Source organism: Magnolia sinica, chromosome 12 (genome assembly GCF_029962835.1).
Source record: "Magnolia sinica isolate HGM2019 chromosome 12, MsV1, whole genome shotgun sequence".
NCBI classification, from domain to species: Eukaryota; Viridiplantae; Streptophyta; class Magnoliopsida; order Magnoliales; family Magnoliaceae; genus Magnolia; species Magnolia sinica.
Window position 1 is genome coordinate 45,695,578 of NC_080584.1, and position 23,907 is coordinate 45,719,484.

The window sequence follows — 23,907 nt, forward strand, 5'->3', positions numbered from 1 at the left end:
GATGTATCATACACATCACAGTGGACCCCACTCAAGAGAGTGCATGTACACAGTGTGCACGCACTCGCCATGCACCGCAATACCAAAGTCGGTCAGCGTTACACTGACCGACAATTTCTATAAAAACTCGACAGCAGACGCACTGCATCTGCCGGTTTTGAGTTGTGGGCCACGATCATCAATCGTTTCGAAGATCTGAACCATACATAAGGGAGAGAAGGTGGCCATAACACCTTCCAAGAAGTCATTTTTAAGAAATATATATGATTAGCCTTGCAAACATAGGACGAGCGTAAGGGTTTTCGCGGCACAAAAATAGGGTGCGCGTCCGGGACTCTCCCTGCGCAAGAAAAGAGTGCGAAAGCTGGCCACCGACCTTGACTGGCTCTATAAGGAGGGGAGAGAAGAAACAGAAGGGGGGTGTGGAATTTTGCAGGGAGACGGCTTGAACGTGAAGCATAAGAGAGAAAGAGAAGGAAGAAAAGTGGAGGTTGGAGGCAGCCGTGGAAGGGAGTTTTTTTAGAGTTCTTTATTTGTTTTTTTTTTAATTATTATTTTAGTGAGATCTAGTCCAATCATGTTGGGCTAAACCTCTTAGCTAGGATTAAGAGGTGAAGCTTGTAGCGTGATGGGAGAATTTATGTGTGTGCCATTTTGTTTAGATTGAATGGATTTTGATTTAATTTTATGGGAATATTTTTAGTTTTTAATGGCCTGTTGTGACTGAAATTACAATGGGTTTACAATGGCTTTGAGTATTTCTTTTTCCTTATTTTGATTATGACGTTAGGAAGCCCTGTTGTTCGCCATTGTCTCCTGGGCATGGTTTGGTGATGGAATCCATTCTAATTCATATACCTTTCACCTCTTGACAACTATATCAAAGGAAGTTCAGTTTAAATTCCATAATTCGTGATGCAGGCATAAGATCTCCCTGATCTCTACAAGTGGATCCTCTGAATCCCTAGTTTCCTTCCTCTGAATTCCTTAAAGTTGTAGATTAATCTCTCACCATTATTCATCACTTTATATCGGATTTAGATTTTATCTCATTCTAGTTCTAGTTCTAGTTAGCTTCAGATTACGTACAGGTTTCAGTCCCTTGGGATTCGATCTCGGTCTCACCGAGTTTATTACTACATCACAACCCTATACTTGGGAGTGAACAAGTTTTTGGCGCCGTTGCCGGGGACTGACGGTTGCGATTCTCTGAAATTAATTAGGTTTAGAATTAGTTAAGATTAGAATTTGACTAACTTTAGTTTTAGATTTTTTTTTTTGAACTAACTTGTTTCCCTGTTTTGTAGGATCCTGACATAAGTTTCTAAATTGGTAATTCCTTCCTAATTTTTCTATTTTTTCTACTTTTACAATTAGGGCTTAAATTTTAGAAATTTTCTAATTCTAGTATTTTCCTACTTTTAGGAAATAGTTTATTTTTAGAAACTTTTCTTTTTTTGTTTTTAGAAACTAGGATAGTTATTTCCCTTTTTAGAAATTCTTTCTAATTTTGGCTCTTTTAGAATCTAACTTAGTTTCCTAATTTATTTTTAGAAATTTTCTACTTGTAGACTTTTGGTTTAAAAACTAACTTTCATATTTTGTAGGCCTTTAAGATAGAAATTTCTAATTCGGTAAGCTTTCTTTCTACTTTCTATTTGTCAGTTCTCTTTTAGTAATTTACTTTCTAGATTAGAACTTTCTTAATTTATTTTAGAAATTTTCACTTTCTTCTAGGAATTCCTTCTTTTAAAAATCAGTTTACTGCTATCTTTCTTTTAAAGGATTTTTCTTCTCTTTTTAGAATCTAACTTATTTTGTTTTATTTTGCAGGTTTTTAACTTAGGGATTCCAATTTGGTAACTTCTTTTCAACCCTCTCTTTCTTTTTTAGATTTTCTTTTCTTTGGATTAGGTTTCAAATTTGATTGAGGGCTGAGAGTGTTTCATACCCAAGTGGGCCCGTGACAACACTCGACGTCTCTTGACTAAAGGAGGATTGGTTGAGGGGTTGACTATCCATCGCAGGACTAGACACCACTCGAAATCCCCTGAGTTAATTGAAGTTATGGCTGAAAACCAACCTCCTCTACTTCCACCCAGGGTGGAGGATACCCAAGATGAAAATGAGGTGCATCAGGCACCCCCGCCTCGTACTTTACGAGATTATCTACAACCGATGGGAGTGAGTACGCCCTCATGCATGATTTTCCCTGAAAACACAAGACAAATGGACATCAAGCCAGGAGTTATCCAACTCCTTCCCAAATTCCATGGACTTGAATCAGAAAGTCCATATTTACATTTGAAAGAGTTCGATGAGATTATAGCTACATTATATTTTCCTAATGTATCTGAGGATACAATCAGGCTGAAACTCTTTTCTTTTTCCTTAAAAGAGAAAGCTAAGACGTGGTTACATTCACTGCGTCCTAGATCCATTGGCACATGGAACGACATGCAGAGGCAATTTATAAAAAAATTCTTCCCACATCATAAGACGATTACCCTCAGAAAAATAATCATGAACTTTGCCCAAAAGGAAGATGAAATATTCTTCCAATGTTGATAAAGGTTCAAAGATTTGGTCAGTTCATGCCCACAACACGGATTTGAAACGTGACGCATTACAAATTTTTTCTATGATGGACTAACATCTTCCATGCGCCAAATGGTCGAGACAATGTGCAATGGAGAATTCATTAATAAAAATGTTGACGAGGTATGGGATTACCTCGATAGTCTTGCTGAAAAAACACAATCATGGGACTATTACCCAAAGTCGAACACCACGTCTAGGCCGACTCAATTAAAGGAGAAATGTGGATTATATCTCTTGAAAGAAGAGGATGATCTCAAGTGTAAAGTGACTACGCTCATAAGGAAAGTTGAGGCCATAGAAGGAAAGAAGGATAAGGTTAATGAAATTGTTTGCGGCATCTGTGATTGCAACATTCATACAACTGAAAATTGTCCTACATACCCGCCTTTCGAGGAGTGTTGAATGAACAAGCTAATGTCGTAAACAACTATCAAATACCTTTTACTGGACCTAACTCCAATACGTACAATCCTGGTTGGAAAAATCATCCAAACTTTAGTTGGAGGAATGGACAAACGGCTACCCCTCAAGGTTTCTTCAATCAAAATCCAAATCAAGTGAAACCTCAAGAGGAACCGTTTCAAAATTCCATACAAGAGCTGGCTCAGGCAATGCGGGGATTTACAGATTTTATGCAAAAGATAGATTCTCGTATGACGGTTATAGAAAAGGGGATGCTTCCTGCACAACCTCTCCCCAATCCTAAACCGCAGTATGAGATTAGTGATCCCAGCTCTTCAAATCAGATGGGGCACGCTAAATCCATCACCACTCTTAGAAGTGGAAAGATCATTAATAAAACTCTTTCGGTTAGGCCCGAAAAGCCTCAAGAACCAGAAGAGGACAATAATGATGGATCTAGTGATGCCCCACAAAAATTAGAACCGGAACTTCTAGAGAAGTCAGTTGCTCCATTCCCCCAACAGTTGGTTGCACCAAAACGTCTTTCTAACTCTCAGGATATTCTGGAGGTGTTGAAACAAGTGAAAGTTAACATTCCTCTACTTGATGTCATGAAACAGATTCCTTCATATACCAAATTTCTGAAAGACTTATGCACGACCAAAAGATGGCAAAGTATTCAAAAGAAAATCTTCTTGACTGAGAAAGTGAGTGCCATCCTGAAGCAGGACGTGCCGCAGAAATTCAAGGATCCTGGTAGCCTAACCATATCATGTGTAATCGAGAACCATCGAATTGATCACGCACTTCTTGACTTAGGAGCGAGCGTAAATCTGATTCCCTACTCGGTATACAAACAGTTAGATTTGGGTGAGATAAAACCCACCCTGACCACACTATAACTTGTTGATCGCTCTGTTCGTGTACCAAGAGGGATAATTGAGGATGTGTTAGTCCAGGTCGATAGATTTTACTACCCTGTAGATTTTATCATCCTGGATACCGAACCCATCAATAACATGAGCACTCAGATTCCCATCATTCTTGGTCGCCCATTCCTTGCCACGTCAAATGCAATTATCAATTGCAGGAATGGTGTCATAACTATGTCTTTTGGAAATTTGACATTGGAGTCAAACATCTTTTTTAATAACGACAGCAACTTAGAGAATGATGACGATTTTCACGACATTAACATGATTGACTCTTTCGTGGAAGATACGACACCTCTGACCATATCCTCCGACCATATCCTCCGACCATCTAGAGACGTGCCTGGCCCACTCCCATGATTTTGATGATGACATGATTAGGGAGACGTGCGCCTTGCTCGATACTGCACCGGTACTTGAAGTTAACCGTGGAGGCCACAATTTGAAGAATTGCCACAAACTGATGTAGTGCCTCTACCGTCTAACCTCAAGCTGTCAAAGCTTAACCTAAAACCTTTGCCCTCTGATTTGAAATATGCCTATTTAGGTCAAGATGAGACATACCCGGTGGTGATCTCTGCTCACCTGGAGAAAGAACAGGAGAGTATGCTCATATCTACTCTCATTGAGCATAAAGGAGCCCTGGGATGGACGATAGCGGACCTCAAGGGAATCGATCCCTCGATTTGTACTTATCGCATATATCTTGAGGATAATGCAAAAACCGCTCGGCAACCACAACGTAGACTAAATCCAAACATGAAGGAAGTGGTTAAGGCCGATGTTCTTAAACTATTGGACGTGGGTATCATATACCCTATATCTGATAGTCAATGGGTGAGTCCAACTCAAGTGGTCCCTAAGAAATTCGGAATCACCATCGTAGCCAATGCTAATAATGAACTCGTGCCAACTAGAGTCACTACTGGTTGGAGAATGTACATTGACTACAGGAAGTTGAATACCATCACGAGGAAAGACCACTTTCCTTTACCATTCATTTATCAGATCCTGAAAAGGTTAGCTGGTCATTCTTATTATTGTTTCCTTGACGGGTATTCGGGCTACAACCAGATAGAGATAGCCCCTGAAGACCAGGAAAAGACTACATTTACATGTTCCTACGGCACCTTTGCCTACCGAAGGATGCCATTCGGACTATGTAATGCCCCTGCCACCTTTCAACGATGTATGCTTAGTATCTTCTCTGATATGGTGGGGCAATATCTAGAGGTCTTCATGGACGATTTCTCTGTTTACGGTCCATCTTTCAGCAAGTGCTTGGAAAGTCTTAAATGTGTGCTGAAAAGATGTGAAGAAAAGAACTTGGTACTTAATTGGGAGAAGTGTCATTTCATGGTTCAGAAGGGAATTGTCCTTGGGCATATCATCTTGTCCAAGGGAATCGAGGTAGATAAGGCACAAATTGATCTTATCTCTAACCTACCTCCACCCAAGAACATCAGAGACGTGCGATCCTTCTTAGGACACGCAGGATTTTACAGGCGATTCATAAAGGACTTTAGTTTCCTCTCTCGTCCTTTATTTAATCTTCTTCAAAAGGATGCTCCGTACGAGTGGACTGAGCAATGCCAGGAAGCTTTCACCAAGCTTAAGGGCACGTTAACCACTGCACCTATCATGCAGCCACCCGATTGGAGCCTTCCTTTTGAGCTTATGTGTGACGCTTCTGATTATGCTCTTGGAGCGGTTCTAGGCCAGAGAAAAGATAAGAGACCCTATATCATCCATTACGCGAGTAGGACTTTAAATCCGGCCCAAGTGAACTACTAAACTACGAAAAAAGAACTCTTAGCCGTAGTGTTCGCCTTAGACAAATTTCGATCCTACCTGATCGGATCCAAGATCATTATTTATACAGATCATGCGGCACTGAAGTATCTTCTTTTTAAGAATGATTCTAAGCCCCGCTTGATACGATGGATTCTTCTACTCCAAGAATTTGATTTTGAAATTAAAGATAAAAAGGGAGTAGAAAACGTTGTGGCCGATCACCTTTCTCGCTTTAATACCTCTGATCCTCTTGAGACGACCCATATCAACGACATGTTCCCTGATGAACAACTGTTCAGAGTCTCCCATTCACCTTGGTTCGCTGATATTGCTAATTATCTTGCTACAGGTGCCATACCGACACAATGGACTGCGCAAGATAAGAAGAAATTCTTCACCGAGGTGCACAACTTTTTCTGGGATGATCCTTATTTATTTAAATATTGCCCAGACCAAATCCTAAGGAGATGTGTACTAGACGATGAGCATCAGAGCGTCATCTCCTTCTCTCACTCACAGGCCTGTGGTGGTCACTTTTCTGCTAAAAAGACCACGACCAAGATTCTACAGTGTAGTTTTTACTGGCTCACTTTGTTTTGGGACACTCATGAGTTTTGCAAAGCTTGTGAGCGTTGTCAGAAATTGGGAGCATTGTCCCGTCGAAATATGATGCCTTTGAATTCCATCCTTATCACTGAAGCATTTGATTGCTGGGGCATCGATTTCATGGGACCATTCCCCCAATCATTTGGAAATCTGTATATTTTGCTCGCCGTGGATTATGTCACTAAATGGATCGAAGCGATTCCGTGTCGAACTAATGACCATTGCACGGTGATTAAATTCCTAAAAGAAAACATCCTTTCTCGATTCGGAACGCCTCGAGCCATCATTAGTGATGGGGGCTCACACTTTTGTAATAAACCATTTGAGAGCTTAATGAAGAAATACGGTATCTCTCATAAGGTGAGCCTCCCGTACCACCCACAGACAAGTGGGTAAGCTGAGATTTCTAATAGGGAAATTAAACACATTTTGGAGAAAACGGTTAACCCTGATCGTAAGGATTGGTCAATTCGATTGACCGATGCCTTATGGGCATACCGTACTGCCTTTAAAACCCCTATTGGAATGTCTCCCTTTAGACTTGTCTATGGGAAAGCTTGTCACTTGCCTGTGGAGCTGGAACATAAAGCGTACTGGGCGATCAAAAATCTTAATTTCAATCTGGACAACGCTGGCTCGCTATGCAAACTTCAATTGAATGAACTTGAGGAGATCCGGAATGATGCGTACGATAATTCGAGAATTTACAAGGACAAAATGAAAGTATTTCATGACCAACATATTTTGCGAAAATCATTCACGCCCGGTCAGAAGGTCCTTTTGTACAATTCTCGATTACATCTCTTTCCGGGTAAGCTTCGATCTCGTTAGACCGGCCCTTACATTATTGTTACTGTTTTTCCTCATGGGGCCGTTGAAATAAGAGATCCCGACAATGGCAACGAGTTTAAAGTCAATGGACATCGATTGAAACCATTTTTCGAGAAATTTGATTCAGAGGACATGTCCATGCCCCTGACTGCTCCTGTTTACCAGGATCGATCTCCTAGTCTGATGGAGGCATATGTAGGTTTCCTGTTTTCATAAGACTAGGATAGTTTCCTTTATGCTATTTTAGGATAGATGGTAAACTTAGCGCTCCTGGGAGGCAACCCAGCCTTTTATTTTATTTTAGTTAGTTCAACTGTTTATGGGTAACATTGCTGCAAACCCTCACGAGACTACAACTCGTCCACTAGAGACAACCTAGGGGTTTAAAGGCTTGTTTCATATGCTAAATGCAATCGAGAGCACCTGCGAAAGTGGTATAGGTAGGATTTTATCTTTATTTTTATTGGTTTCTCTCTTGTACTGACCCCCTTTTACGTAGATATTTATGGAAAACCTCTTGATTTTTTCGTTCAGGTATTTATCTTCCCATCACTTCTCATTTACTTTCATTGTTTCATGTGCATTGCATGCTTATTCTTTTACATTGAGGACAATGTAGATTTTCGGTTGGGGGTGGGAGATTAGGTTCCTAATCAGTGTTTTCTTGGTCTTGAGCAAAAATTGCTTGAGCAAAAATTGTGAAAATTTTTAATTTTTCTGGAATTTCTTGTGAATTGGAAGTGATTTTAGTGGCCATCTTGGATTTAGCATTACAAGACAAGTGATGTTTATGACTCTTGAATTCAGCTATTTGTTAGATTTCACAGTTAAGTTCGAACTATTAATCCATGGTTAGAGGTTTTAAATATTGATTGAGTCATGATTTCATAAAACACATCTCGCTTACACATTAAGGGTTCAATTCGATATTAAAGGATTACCTTGGTGATCACTAAGCTTGAAAGGATTGGGCGAATGGTCTACACCATAGGTTTGCTCCCTATAGGTGTAGACTTAATTCCCCATAAATGATATGTGAAATATATATATATATATATATATATATATATATATATATATATATATATAAAATAATAAAATTTGAATGTACAGTCTTCATCATAGGTTTGCTCCCTATAGGTAAGGACTTGATTCCCTTTCTTAGTGTTACTTTGAAAAAAAGAATCAAAAGTTGGAAGAACGAAAAGACAAACTATGAGGCAGGTTTTGGTTTTGGTTGTCATGAATTCTCTTGTTGGTCACCAATAATATCCTGAAATAGAGAAGTGAATTGTAATAATGTTAAGCCGAGATTACACTATACATTCATGGAACTCAATGTTTAGAATTGTTCTAATTGATGGATTAATATTTGAACTTGATTATGAAGTTTACCGTGAGCTTGATTTCAGGAGAAAGTAATGCCAACAATCACGAATCTTAGACTTCTAGTTCTTGATTATTTTCAAAAATCACTCGAGTTTATAGAAATTGTCCTGTAATTCTTAATTTATTTTTCGCATACTTTGCTCAGGACTAGCAAAATGCTGGGTGGAGGTTGTGTTAAGGGTCAAATATTACATATTAAACCCTAGTTATTGTCTCTGTTTACGAACATGATACTTTTTAATGCCCTGTTTTAATCATGTTTGTGATGCAAAGCGTATTTACGAACATGGACTGAAAAGGGAGCTTAAAGCATGTATTTAACGCTCTGATGACACTAAAGGCAAGGGACAGACTCCAGAGGACCAGGATTGACGGAATTACATACCAAAGATCCGAGAAAATCGGGAAACTGAAGTTCATGTGGCCTAAAAATCGTCCAGAATGCAAGATCATGGGGTTTCCACCATTCGTTCAGCTCGAAACTCCATACATGGCCTGAGGACCATAAATTAACCGTACACGTCAAATTCCAACCCTCAGTTCCCTGTATAAGTGGCCTAACGGACAAATCAGCCCATAAGCCATTGATTTGAGGCCCACCTGGTATTTGGAAATGCTTTAATTTTGGTCCCAACCACTTAAATTAAATGACGAAGGAGATGGACGGAGCAAATGTATCATACACATCACAGTGGACCCCACTCAAGAGAGTGTATGTAGACAGTGTGCACGCACTTGCCATGCACCGCAATACCAAAGTCGGTCAGCGTTACACTGACCGACAATTTCTATAAAAACTCGACAGCGGATACACTGCATCTGCCGGTTTTGAGTAGTGGGCCTCACTCATCATCCAGTTCGATGATCCGAACCGTTCAATTGTCTCAGGAGACGTCCAAGACCAACACCTAGGTGTCATTTTTTCACAATGCAAATGTCTGCACGTTCCCAGCCATTAAACGTAGGATGAACGGTGAATTTAATTAGTACAGTGGGCCACACAAGAACCTACCAAAACCACTCGTTCCTGACTGGATTTTCACGAGGATTTCAATGGATGGTGTGGATTTCTCATAAAACATCACTATGGGGCCCACCGAACACGTCAGCAGGTCTGCATAAGACTTACGCGCGTCAAGGAAATCCGGAGATTCGGGGGAGTTGTGAGCCACAATCATCAATCGTTTCGAAGATCTGAACCGTACATAAGGGAGAGAAGGTGGCCATAACACCTTCCAAGAAGTCATTTTTGAGAAATATATATGATCAGTCTTCCAAACATAGGACGAGCGTAAGTGTTTTCGCGGCACAAAAACAGGGTGCGCGTCCGGGACTCTCCCTGCGCAAGAAAAGAGTGCGAAAGCTGGCCAGCGACCTTGACTGGCTCTATAAGGAGGGGAGAGAAGAAACAGAAGGGGGGTGTGGAATTTTGCAGGGAGACGGCTTGAACGTGAAGCACAAGAGAGAAAGAGAAGGAAGAAAAGTGGAGGTTGGAGGCAGCCGTGGAAGGGAGTTTTTTTAGAGTTCTTTATTTGTTTTTTTTATTATTATTATTTTAGTGAGATCTAGTCCAATCATGTTGGGCTAAACCTCTTAGCTAGGGCAAAGAGGTGAAGCTTGTAGCGTGATGGGAGAATTTATGTGTGTGCCCTTTTGTTTAGATTGAATGGATTTTGATTTAATTTTATGGGAATATTTTTAGTTTTTAATGGCCTGTTGTGATTGAAATTACAATGGGTTTGTAATGGCTTTGAGTATTTCTTTTTCCTTATTTTGAGCCCTGTTGTTCGCCATTGTCTCCTAGGTATGGTTGGATGGCAGTATCTTTCCTAACCTTCATATTCATCTGATTGGTTGGTAATTAGTTTAATTCTATTGTCGACTTTGTCTCCTGGGCATGGTTTGGTGATGGAATCCATTCTAATTCATATACCTTTCACCTCTTGACAACTATATTAAAGGAAGTTCAGTTTAAATTCCATAATTCGTGATGCAGGCATAAGATCTCCCTGATCTCTACAAGTGGATCCTCTGAATCCCTAGTTTCCTTCCTCTGAATTCCTTAAAGTTGTAGATTAATCTCTCACCATTATTCATCACTTTATATCGGATTTAGATTTTATCTCATTCTAGTTCTAGTTCTAGTTAGCTTCAGATTACGTACAGGTTTCAGTCCCTTGGGATTCGACCTCGGTCTCACCGAGTTTATTACTACATCACAGCCCTATACTTAGGGAGTGAACAGTGGAGTGACATGAGAGGTAAGGTGCTTGTTGACTTTTTGGGGTTGCTTTTGTACTTGGGCATGGGAAGAGTAATGGGTTGAGTGATGGGTGTACTTTTGACAAGTGATGTGATTGATGTAATGAATTTGATAGATTCTCTTGGAATTTACAACGTGTGGTGTTTTCCTCGAACTGAACGCTGGCCCACATCTCCTGGCCCGGGTGTCACCTCAGCATGTGAGACGCGGCGTCGAAACCGCGATGACGGTGCGGTTGCAATGATACAAGTTTCAAATTGAGCCGACTCTGATGTGCAAGACTCGGCTTAAGGTCGCGTGCAAATGTTTGATACAGGTCGAGGGTCGCTGAAATTCGACCGGGAAGACCGCAGAAGCCTAAGGAATGGTACGGTCTAGGATACGGGCCTTACTGATCCATGCTGTCCATCTATTTTTTCAGATCATTTTAGATCTTGATCCAAAACATCAGGCATATATAACTCTCAGGTGGACCACACCACAAGAAATAGTAGCAATTGAATGTCCACCATTAAAAACCTCCTAGGGTTCAATGTAATGTTTATTTGACATCCAGCCTGTTAATTAGGTTATACAAACTAGTTTGATACAAAATTTGTGGCCCTTGAGAAGTTTTTATTAGTGTGCATTCAATCAACACTGTCCTGTGATGTGGTTCACTTGAGATTTGGATCTATCTATTTTTTGGGCTTATACCATAAAATGATCTGGAAAATTGAATGGATGCGTCAATATGTCAAACAAGTGCCATATCCAAGCCATCAATCACCAAGTACACCAGTATATAGATTCCATGTCCCAAAAAAGGTGTATTTTTTTAGTTCATTAACTTTTACATGTCCTAATTATTCTATGTTAACTGCATTTGTATTATATGAATTCATTTTGATTACAATTGGAGCGATTTCTTATGGCAGCATTTGCTTTTTGGGTCCCATTTAATGAAAACTTATTATTTAATGTATTTGTTTTTGTAATTTTTTATTCCTAAATATGCAAATATGTGTATTTAGGCATGCCCTGAAGTTTTACTGAAAAATTCCATCATTTTCCCCATTATTCGTCATTTTTTTTCGCATTTCCGGTTATCGGTGATATTATCGGCGATAACGATAATATATCTTTATCTCTAGTCAGCGAAACTTATAGCGATACCGACAACTCGAACACTGAGTGTAGCTACTATAGCTGTTGAAGTTCTGTACTACTGTGTCGAAAGAGAGAGACCAAGTAAACTAAGAGCATTCATCATTCATGGTTGAGACACATGTTAATACAAAACTTCTAAGCATATTAGACACTAGGAAAGGCCCACGTGTGTTAACAAAAAACTACTCGGGTTATAACACTATGTTACTAGACCATGACAAACATGTAGGTACATAAATATTTTCCCCTAGGATGGGACTCGCATGATGAATAGACCAAGAGACAAAAGGCTGGCTTTTCTAAGCAATAGGTGGTTCTCTATGGCACCTTTCTACTAACTAGACCCACCAGCCTTAAAAAAAACTCATCATTGATAGACATAGCATTTCACCTAATACATGCATTGTAAATAGACACGATTTTATTTTTATTTTTATTTTTATTTTTTTGAGCAAGCAACAAAGGCAACTAAATTAAAGAAAGAGTAGGGAACAGAAGTCCTAATCCAGAGGGCTGATTCCTTTGGAGGCTGGGCCCACTACGAAATCATTAGAACCTTTACTTACAATATTAAACAAGTGGTACCAGAAACATACCAGTGGCAATAGAAACATACATGCTTCAACAACAAAATAAAAATAAAAACTTGAATCAACATGACAAAAAACCTGAATCAACATGACAAAAAACTTAACATTCAAAAACCTGTCTTTCCAATGCACAAGAAACAAAGCATCTCCTGAAGAAACTGAGTTCTATTGATTTGATTTGTCTTGACCTTCCATCTGAAATGCAGTGATGCCATTCTCATTACCAGCAAACTGCATATTGATTAGAGATTAGCTAGATTCCTTGCTACTTTCAATTGGTACGTATTGTAATTTCAGCAAGATTGATTAGAAGCATTCATGAATATAACCTCAACATTATTTTCAAATGTAGATTGGGGCCTGCATATCAAATGTAGAATCTATAAAAGATCAGATTAAACAGACAAAAACTAAGATTTCTAATTAATGATTAACCTCCATATAAGTCTGGAGAATTCCCTTCTCCATTCTGAATGGAACACGCAGAATGCTTGCATGATCTGCTCCAAGTACTTTCTCAAGATGTTGATTGCAAGTAGTACCGACTACATCAGGTAGTAGTCCAGTCACCTGTGTTCCACAGTAAAAAAAAAAAAAAGAAGAAAGAAAGAAAAAAAAGGCATCATGAGGAAGGTAAAAACAAATGAAAATTAGAAATTAGAAGAGAAATCTCATGTCTCTGGCTTCTCTGGATAGGGTGAAACCAAAACCTGGAAATGGAAAGACTCTGCGGAACCCTTAAATGTGGAAAATGACATCAACAGGGGAGGAAAAGCATTTCCTTATGGCTGTTTGTTTTGTACCATCATTTCAATGGAAATCTAAAGGTGAAAGGTCAATCAGTAGAGTTGTCCCTCGTAACCATGGAATCTAGAATTTTTTAACAAGATTTTTGAGGTGTGTTTCTCAAACACAGGAATCTGTCGCACAAGGGGATTTCATTTTCTTTTCCATGGTTGTCCACAGTTCTCTCTAAACAAACAGGAAATGGAAATTTGTTATTCCCTAACTTTGGGCAAGAAATGATTTCTTATGGGTTCAATGATAAGGGAGAATCAGGATATTGGATAACATGGGGCCAATCCAGATGCAAATGCTCGTCATGAAACTTACAATGAGAATTTGAGGCATGATATCAAGGCCTTGCTGCTTTTTTCTGAGAAGCATCTCATGCTCCAATGCACGAACTTGATCCAAAATATAAACAACCTGCAGAAAAAACAACTCAGCAAAATGACATTCTAGAGGTGAAAGAGTAGATGCAGTCTTTAAAAGGGAATATATCTGGTCCCCAGTATTGGGCAACCCCAGAACATTAGATTGGGAAAATGACCCATGGGGTGAAAGTAAAAAGGAAAATAGGCATCTTCAGTGCTTGTCATCAAACTCTGAATAGGGTGTCTCCGGAGGGAGCCTCGACAGATATTCCTCTGCATTCTTCATAGCTGATTGGAGAGCATTAAGACTCTGGATTTTTTTTCATTCAACATCATTGTCTGCACAACATAATCAAGTGTTAAATGCATTTAAATTGCTCCAATGCAGTTTTTTATTACTCTTAAACCTTCATGACAGTATATTAAATCTGGATTTCTGAGTTTGTGGACATGACAGGAGTGAATGAGACATGGAATGTTAAAATCTCCTTTCTCAATTCCCTTCCAAAAGGACATTACCCGGCTTCTAATTCCCTTCCTTCATGAAGGTCTCCCAATACATTCTCACCTGGACGCCTTCTCTTTCTCGGTAAAACAATGTCCTTTCGATGGCTACAATTGGTTGCATGGTCGAGCAATTGTTGATGCCAACAAACAGAATGGATGCGTACATGGCTCCAATAATGATGGTTAGATCATTTGCATTTTCCCTGCACCATAAATGCAAAGTTCATGGTTTTGTCATGAATACTCGAGTAAATAAATAAAAAATAAAAAATAAAAATTGTTTAAGATTCTCATGAAGTACCTAATCAATTAAGGGACTGCACACATGAAATGATCACTATAGGAGAAACATGGCCACATGGGAGGCTGAAATTTTCTTGAAACACTCGAAATAGAGGAAGTGATGCTTACCTTTTTGTGCCAACCCGCAAAAAAGATCATGCCAAGCATGAGGGCAACAACTAAGGTGAAGTAGTATCGGGCAAGGTTATAGTCAAGGCTTCTCCAATATGTCAACCATTGATTCCAAAGGCATGATTTGAACTGCCCGAAAGTAGACTGAGAGTATTGTGTGGGGAAATAGATATCTTTGGCTCCTGGGGCAGGAGTGCTTAGCTCCTTAACAAGCGCTTTATTTCACCTGGAGATAATCACAAGGTGCACATAAGCACAAATGCAACAAAATTTTATACAATCACTTGGAAGTTAAGTTGATTGCAGGGTTGTTTTCATCTATCTGTGAGATAAAAATATACAATGAGAGTGCTGTAATTAAGTATTAAGTTCCTCCATCTAGTAACTGAAAATGATAGTCACACGGATGTGTACGAAAAAGGTTTCTTAGATGCACTTGAATTCATCAACATAAGGAGAGTATGATTCACACATCTAGGAGCCTTTTCTACTTGGGTTAATTCCAAAGGTGACCAATCAAATTGCATGTGAACACTTTTCCACCCAAGCATTTTTGAGATTAGCAGTGCTCTTATTAGAAAACCAGTTTCCTTCTCTCTGTATGTTTGAAAAATGATTCACATTGATGTCCACCACATTGATTCAGGTTTTGCTCATCCGAGATTCAAAAATTATTTTACCCAAGAAATTGTCATTATTACAATCCTTATATCAAATACAAAGGAGATTATAGTTCACTTACTGGTACAACTGTGAGGACTTGTAGTGCTCGGCAAAATCAATTCCCAATCGAACTTCAGCGGCAATTGAGCTTGCTTCTAGCATCCATGTTGCCGGATTGTATTTCTCTGTCACGACAAAAGTCTATTGTTGTTTAGGATGCGTATATCAGTCCTGAGCATTGCACATGTAAAGTACAGAAAAAGAAGGATGTTAGACAGTAGGGCATGGTCATCCATTATTGGTAGAGTTTTGCTAAGCACACACACATGATTACAATAAAGCTCATATGCATGTCACACATGTGCTAGCATGGCACATACGTGCAACTTGCAAGACACAATCCATCAATTAGGTTGGTCTGACCATGTAGATGTTTCCCAAAAATAAATCCGGTCGGCCAATATTGGAAAAAGTTGGATGGATCAGAAAACTACAGCCAAGCTTTCAAAGACATACATTTATTTTACTAACTGCGGACCACCTCACCAGTAGATGAACCTGATTTTTGGGCTAGGACGTCAATATAGTGGGGCCATTCTGATGGTTGCATTGGATATGGGACCTATCACCTCATGCTGGCACATGTGTGGGTAGTTGATGAGCTTTATAGCAGACACGTGTGGACCTAGTAAAGCACTGGTGAGTACTATAATTATGGATTACTAATATTAAAATGTATACTCAATTAAATTCTAAGGTTTGAAAAGAAATCTAGCATGTACTAACTACTGAATTTTAGTAAATTAACAGAGAGCGAAAAATAAATTTGAGCAAATTAACAGGGGAGACTGAGGGAAAGGATGCGGCAAGATGGATGCTGGCATCACCCAAAGAGTGAAAAATAGTCGGATTTTAACATTAGGCAACTAGTGACCACTTCTTCCTGTGTTGTGACCCACTCAAGCTTTGGATCTGCCTCTTTTATAAGCTGACATCATAACATAAGCCTGCACAACAGATATGGTGCGATGTTACAGACTGATCAGTGGAACCCACAGAGCCTTCGCCACATGGTTCCCTAATGTTACGTCTTCAGCGTCGGCTACATGCAAAGAAAAGATTAGGCAGGCTGTTCCAGGGGGTTAAAAGGACAAAATTGCCCTCAGGTTGAAGGGCTCAGGGATTAAAAACCAAATGATTCTTCGCTCCCCACGACTAATTACAGGGGTAAAAATATCCAAAAGTTGCACACTTTATATACAGCATAGATGAAGCCTCAAAACAATCAGAAACAAACTACTGTTGAAACAAAGAAATCAAATCTAAAGTACTCATACATTTAAAAAGGCTTCTGACTATTTGCAAGACAACAGCTACCTCGACCATATTTTTAAAACTACTTCCAATATAGTACTTTTCCTCTCTCCCATCAGCAATGTTTATGAATGAATAAGCGCCATACATTCGACCATAAAGACAATGCCTTCCATAGATAGCATCAGTTACATTTGGCCTATCCAAAATCCGCCCATCATAAAACTTAGCATTTGGGAAAGTGCTTATTGCAGGGTGCATACGATACTACATATTCGGGAGATGCTTATGATGCCCCATTGAACCCAACCTTTCAAAAAGACTTCTTCCAAATCCAGCTGCATCAGAGACCTAAAAGCAAAACAATTAAACCCAAAAAATAAGAATCAAAATTACACTGAAATGATGGTAAATTTCTAGAGAATCAAAAAAACAAACCTTGCTCTTTACAATAGAAGGCAACAGTCGCTCATCCCCGATAAGAACATCATGTTTTATCCCTTTGATTCGAAATGCAATAACTGACTCACATTCCTTCGATTGCGCTGCTTCATCGACAACTAACGCTTCCAACGGATCCATCTCGTAATTTTGCAACGAAGAAGCAGTAGAGGCAGTGCAGAAAATGAGTGTGGCTTTCTTCAAATAGAAACTTCTGATCCAATCTTTTCCAACAGCATTGGGTAAATCAAGAGTGCCATGAAGAACTCTTGCAATACGAAAGGGGGTTTTCAAAATCCTAGAGAGAGAGAGAGAGAGGTGTTGGGAAACAGAGGGGCGGGCATGCGAGAGAGAGAGGGTTTGGGGTTTGGGCGCGCGCGAGAGAGAGAGAGGGGGGGGGGGGGTGTGTTTGGGTTTTGGGAGGGGGGTGGGCGCGGGTTTGGGTTTTGGGAGAGGGGCGGGCGTGGAGAGAGATTTAAGGGATCTAGGTTGTGGGAGATGGGTGCGCGCGGGATTGTGTTTTTTTTTTTTTTGGGGGTAGTAGACGGACGAGACTTTTAAGTGTTTAGTTTTAGGTCTCATGGGGCCCACCGTGATGCATGTTATTTATCTACTTCGTCCATTTATTTTAAAAGATCATTTTAAGGGTTGATCTAAAAAAGGAGTCAGATCAAAGCTGTAAGCGGACCACATAAAATATTATTGATAGAAATTTATTTTTTATTATTTCTTATGGTGTGGTCCACTTAGACATTCAATCTACCTACTTTTTGGGATGATCCACTGAAATTATATATCAGAATTTATAGGCAGCTTAGATAAAACACATATATTCCAATGGGCCCCAGGAGCCCCTTAAGCACCATCAATCTCTAATAAGATCCTGGTGGAATGTAGGTTTTAGCTACAGATTAAGTAGGTTTTAGATATAGATTAAATTTGTAGCATACTAACTACGGTTTATATCCGTAGCCAAAAACTTCCAAAGTCCCTAGCTTTTGCTTGATTTTTTGGTAATGACAAGTCCCAACATAATTTCTTTTTGAACCATGAAATGACACTTCTCCCAATTTAAAATAAGGTGCTTCTCTTCACACCTAGATAAGATGAGATAAATTGTTGAGGCATTCTCCAAAACTACTCTCAAATACAGATAAGTCATCCATGAAAACCTTAAGAAACGTCCCAACCATATTTGAAAAATACTTATCATACACCGTTGGAAAGTTGAGGGGGCATTACATAATCCAAATGATATCCGTTTGAAAGCAAACGTGCTAAATGGATAAGTGAACATGGTTTTTTCTTAATCTTGCAGGGCTATTTGTATGTGGTTATATCCAGAATATCTATTAAGGAAACTATAGAAGGAGTGACCTGCTACCATTTCTAAAACTTGAACAATGAATGGTTGAGGGAAATAGTCATTTGTGACTGTATTCAATTTTCTATAGTCAATGCAAACACGCCAACTTGTGATGACACGTGTTGGTATGAGTTCATTATTAGAATTTTGCACAATAGTTATTCCGGATTTCTTTAGAACTACTTGGGTTGGACTCACCCAAACACTATCGGATATTGGCTAGATGATTCCCACATCCAACAATTTGATCATCTCAATTTTTACAACTTCCATCATATTTGGATTGAGACACCTTTGAGGTTGTCTAATTGGTTTTACGTCCTCATCGAGGTGGATCCGATGGATGCATATGGAAGGTCTTATACCCTTAATGTCAGAAATGGTTCAGCCCAAGGCTCCTTTGTGGTCCCTTAGAATATTTAACAATTTAATCTCTTAATCCTTGTCTAAAAATGAAGAGATCACTACAAGATAAATTTCATTTTCACCCAAGTATACATACTTAAGTTCATTTGGTAGTGGTTTTAGATCAAGCTTTAGAACATTGGTTCGTAATGACAGAGGTCGCAAGTCCTTAATAGACAGGATTTGATTACGTGGTCTCCATCGGTATATACCAATGTCCTGGGTGGTAGTGTTCGCATTATCATCACAAATTTCAATAAGCACTTTTTTCTAAATTAGAAATTTTTTAGTACTGAGAGACTTTAATCAATTCCTTAGATATGCTAGGTTCTAATTTCTCATCCTCTATTAAACAGTCCATAAAATTCAGCTCATAAATCTCATTATTATCTATGAGCTGCCTACATAGATTGAAAATATTGAGCTCTAAGGTCATGTTACTAAAAGATAACTTCATCATTCCATTCATACAATTGATGATTGCATTTGAAGTTGCTAGGAATGGGCGGCCTAAAATAATCGAAACTTGAGCGCTAGTATTTACACATGGTTCAATGTCTAGTATAATAAAATCCACGAGGAAGCAGATTTGCTCCACTTAGACTAACACGTCCTCTAAAATTCTCCTTGGTACCTTAATAGAGTGGTCAGCGAGTTGAAGTCTAATTTTGGTTGGTTTAAGCTCACCTAACCCCATTTGTTTGTAAACCGAATAAGGTACTAAGTTGACACTTCCACACAAATCTAGCCAAGCATGCTTAATTTGAAAATTCCCAATAATACAAGGAATAGTGGAACTTCTCAGGTCTTTGTATTTAGGTACAACCCTTTTTTAAATGATAGCGCTCACTTTCTCAGTGAGGAAGACCTTTTTGTGCACATTTAATTTCCTCTTCACAGTGCACATGTCCTTAAGATATTTAATATATGATGGAATTTGTCTAATGACATCATGTAGAGGAATATTGACAGTAACCTTTTGGAGCATATCCAACACCTTTTGATATTTCATGGGGACAGTCGGGTTCCGAAGTCTAGATGGGAATGGAACTAGAGGCTTATGTGACTTAGTCTCTTTATCCTTTTGTTATTACGGCTCTTGAACCATACTCGGCTCATCATTCTCTTGAGAGGGTGGCTCATCCTCCGATATTATTACTGGTTGCTTTATCTTGTTATCGACCTCTTTTACACTTCTCAGGGTAATGATGGCATTAGCTTGTTCATAATATAACTCACTTGGATTTGCGTCTCCAATGAAATGTGTATTTCTAGGGTTTGACACAGGTTGAAAAGGAAGTGTGCCTTTTTCCCTAGCATTTAGTGAAGTCTTAATCCTAGCCATGACCGTCTTTAATTCCTGATTTGATTGGATTAGAGACTGATTCATTTGAACTTAAAAGTTCATGAATGCGGTCAATACATCCTCCACAGATGATCGCTTTGGTAGGGGCACATATGGTGCATTGTTAGGTGCCCCAAAGAAGTTATTTTGTGTAGACCTTTGAGGTGCATTGGGTACATTAATTTATGGTTCACTCCTCCAACTAAGATTAGGTGGTTGTGACAATTTGGATTGTACATGTTTTCCATTGGTTGCACAACTGGCCTTTGGTAGTTATTTATAGCATTTGCTTGCATATGCTTATGCATGATATCTTGTATAATTGGGATTGACAAATGCTATAAAAATTACCTAAGAAGATGTTTGCTTTAATCACATCAACCTTGCTAATTTCCAAGGCTTCGACCTTTCTAATCAATTCTGCAAATTTTGCATTAAGGTCACCTTCCTTTCTTAGGACGTACATCCCCTCTTTTTCTCTAGGAATGGATCTAGTTTGGTCCAGTTTAGCAGACACTACAGGAAATTGCTCTTTTACTGACAACATAATTCATCGGTATTTCATATTTTTTCGTCGATAATGATTATTACTGACGAAATCTGTCGTCGAAAAGATCGTCATGATAAGATCGTGGTTAAAGGCTTTTCCCAACGAAATAGTACTTCGTCAGTAATGGTAAAACAAATACCGACCAAAAAAATCGTTGGTAAAACATGTTACTTTTGGTAGGAAAAAAATGTCGTATTTCGTCGGTAAACACAACTTATACCGATGAAATATTTCGTCGGTAAAACTGTTTATGTTCGATTTTTACCTATGAATTCTTTCGTTGGTATATCTCATATATAGATTAATTTTTACCTACAAAATATTCCGTTGGTATAAACTATTACCTACGAAATATATTTGTCGGCATAAGACCGCTATTACCGACGAATTATTTCGTTGGTATATCTCATGTATAAATATTTGTATTAATTTGTAGCTGCGAAATGTTTCGTCGGTATAAGTTTTCAACCTACTATTACCAACGACATATTTCGTCAATATAAATTTTTGTATTAATTTATACCTATGAAATGTTTTGTCGGTATAATTTTTCAACTTACTATTACGAACAAAATATTTCATCGGTAATAGTCTCTTTATTTTTTTCAAAATTCAAGAAAAAATTCCTGATATACACCTGTTACAATACATTTTCATCATATTCACATCACATCCATCCAAACACAAACTACATCCATCCAAACACAAACCACATCCATCCATACACAAATAATCTTATCCACATCACATTCATTTACGCACAAATACATATAAGTTTAACATTCGTATATAAAATAAATCATAAAAAAATAAAAAAATAAATCACGAAGATGAAGGTGGAGGTGGTGGGGCATCAGATGAAGGTGGAGGTTGTAAGACCTGTAACCTAGCCTGTACTATTTCGTAGGCTTCTGCGGTTCTCCCGGTCGAATTCTGGTGACCCGCAACGCGTAGACAGCAATTGCGCGCAATCTCGAGTTGTATCTCATATTCTAGAGTTGGCTCAACCCGAAACTTATACCCCTGTGACCGACCCGAAACTTTGGATGTCCGTGGGTGAAAGTCCATAAACCTTCGAGGCCAGGAGACGCCCCAACGTCTAGACCGAGTGGATATATGAGCGCTCGAGTGCCGAATACCAGTAGGCCGGGTCTCCCACTGTGTCGTGGTCAGTTGGGAGGGGGTGTGGCCTTATCCGCCTAAGTGAGGGGGTTATAAGCTAGGCTGAGTTTGACCAGCTCCCAAATGGGTCCGCTTCGACGAGCCGAGTAGGCATTGGTATACTACTGGCAAGAGGGTAGTGAGGTCTTTTCCACTCGCTTAGCTATGCGGTCGACTGGGGCGGTAACTAACTTGGAGTGTACTAGACCTCGATGATGATCCCAGAGATGTACGGTGCTGATATGTGGACTTATTAAGCAGAACTTGCATACTCATTCATTCATTCACTATTCACTAAGGCTGATGGTGCACAACTATTTGTCACGTGTATCTTCGCAATGGCCATGATTTCGATTGGGGTGCATGACTAACCTGATATTAGGAGTTTACCACATTGAGTCTGACTATTCAAATTTTGGTATGAGACTGGTTTTGATAGAAGTCCCTTGTAATGGACCCCATAGCTTACAATACTATGTATTATCATCCCAAATTCACTCCAGCTTGTTCATTTCATTCACACCACATATTGCATTGCATCCGCAGCATTTAGCATTTTAGGTTGCCATGTTTCTGCATTGATATGGTCGCTAGCATTCATGCCTTACATCGCATAGCCTCGGTACGACTGATAGCACTCATAAACTTATCAATATATTTTCGCTTACTCTGACATCGTATGATTCATGATCTTGTTAATATCTCCGCCAATTTTGATATTGTATGATTTATGGCATTGTATTGCATACTCTGCTCTTATCTTGCGCACACACTTTCACCACCCACTAAGCTTTCTATAAGCTTATACACGATAGATGCGTGCAGGTGGCGTTAGGTTGCAGCAGTGTCGAGCATGGAGCATGCAGCGGTCTTCTGGAGCTTGGACTTTGATATATGTATTTCTCTTTCATCAATGTATTCAAATGTTTATATTAGTGGATATATGATGATGATGTTGCCTTTGTAATTTGCGTATATTGTGGTTATGCTTAATACGAGTTAAATGTATATTGGAAAATCCTCCTTATAGGATTCCAGGATCGAAATCTGACGTATGGACGCTGGGTGCCGAGAATGGGGTACTTCGGAGGCTATCGGCACCGAATTAGGTGATCGAAAATTTTGTGGGCCCGGTTTTCGAGTTTGGTGCGTGACAGAGGTGTTGGAGCATCGGTGGTTAGGCGTGAAGCGAGAGCCTGAAACATCTCCTACATCCGTCGCTCATGCTCTACCCGCATCTTCTCGATCCTCCTCTCCTGCTCCTCCCATCGCCTCTCATCCTCCTCCCTCTGCCTCTCCAGCTACTCTTTGATTTCATCGACAACGACCCATGGCTATTGAACCTCTCTCTCTCTCTGCGATATCAGCTCGGCGTAGGGCACTCTCACCAGCGATGGATCGGCTGGAGGCAGGTCTAGTGGGTGTCATGAGCTTGGCACCATGGCCAAGCCCACGCACATATCCAGAACTAGTGCCAAGTACCTCGCTCAGAATATCTACTCACTTCGCTTACTACTATAAGGAGTGGGTTGACTGCGCATGGTGTCAATCACCACATGTAATGAAAACATATGAATTTTCATAACAAATGACATTTAATTCAATACAATTAAATTTTACAATATAAGAATTTTTACCCAATTCTCGCTGGCTTTAGGATGAACATAAGATTCTGTTGCCTGTCGACAGTGAGTTCTTCTGTAGAGGTCTATTGGTCCAGGCTCCTAGCCGGTGACGGAATCTCGCTGCGTAAATGAAAGGACAATAGAGTTAATATAAATGCATTGAAAGAATATATCAACTTAATAATCACTAGTAATTTTTTACCATGTCGTAACGATGTCTTACAAATGACTTTGAACCAGCTTCGTGGTTCACTTCTAACTTTTCCCTGTTCGCAGAATTTATTGTGCTCCTCTTCTGAACAGATTAATCATAATAGATTGTTATTGATTGCAAATTTAATTGTTACCTAAAGATATTGTAAATATGTAAATATTACCCAAAAAGCCTCAAACGAAAATCTC

General features: G+C 39.3%; 1 long non-coding RNA gene and 1 other non-coding gene across 2 annotated transcripts in view; both read right to left on the reverse strand.

Annotated features, from left to right (window-relative positions):
- LOC131221296 (uncharacterized) overlaps positions 1-17,357 on the reverse strand; it is a 37,138-nt gene extending 19,781 nt beyond the window's left edge. Inside the window, exons 1-7 of the long non-coding RNA XR_009159182.1 lie at positions 17,051-17,357; positions 16,923-16,963; positions 15,378-15,529; positions 14,633-14,861; positions 13,671-14,424; positions 12,993-13,127; positions 12,673-12,788 (exon numbers count right to left, since the gene is read on the reverse strand). This is a non-coding gene — a long non-coding RNA (uncharacterized LOC131221296). The remainder of the gene's footprint in view (positions 1-12,672; positions 12,789-12,992; positions 13,128-13,670; positions 14,425-14,632; positions 14,862-15,377; positions 15,530-16,922; positions 16,964-17,050) is intronic.
- On the reverse strand, positions 2,506-2,612 carry LOC131222081 (small nucleolar RNA R71). Its single transcript, XR_009159788.1, has one exon. It is a non-coding gene; the product is annotated as a small nucleolar RNA R71 (small nucleolar RNA).
- Positions 17,358-23,907: the final 6,550 nt, after the last annotated feature.